This window comes from Pygoscelis adeliae, unplaced genomic scaffold (assembly GCF_000699105.1).
Source record: "Pygoscelis adeliae isolate BGI_AS28 unplaced genomic scaffold, ASM69910v1 Scaffold628, whole genome shotgun sequence".
NCBI classification, from domain to species: domain Eukaryota; kingdom Metazoa; phylum Chordata; class Aves; order Sphenisciformes; family Spheniscidae; genus Pygoscelis; species Pygoscelis adeliae.
Window position 1 is genome coordinate 80,273 of NW_008825408.1, and position 222 is coordinate 80,494.

The window sequence follows — 222 nt, forward strand, 5'->3', positions numbered from 1 at the left end:
CCTGCCCCAACCCGGGCCGCCCCCCGCTGCCGGGGGCCTCATCCAGCACCGACGGGGTGGGGGGGAAGAACAGCACAGCACCTCCGATCCTCTGCACAAGCCTCCTCTGCGCTCCCAGCAACAATAAATACTAATAAATACAAACTCTTCCGCACTTTCTGCTCACAACCCCGGGACCAGCGTGGGCAGCCTCACCCGGAGCCCCCAGCCCAACTCTTCACC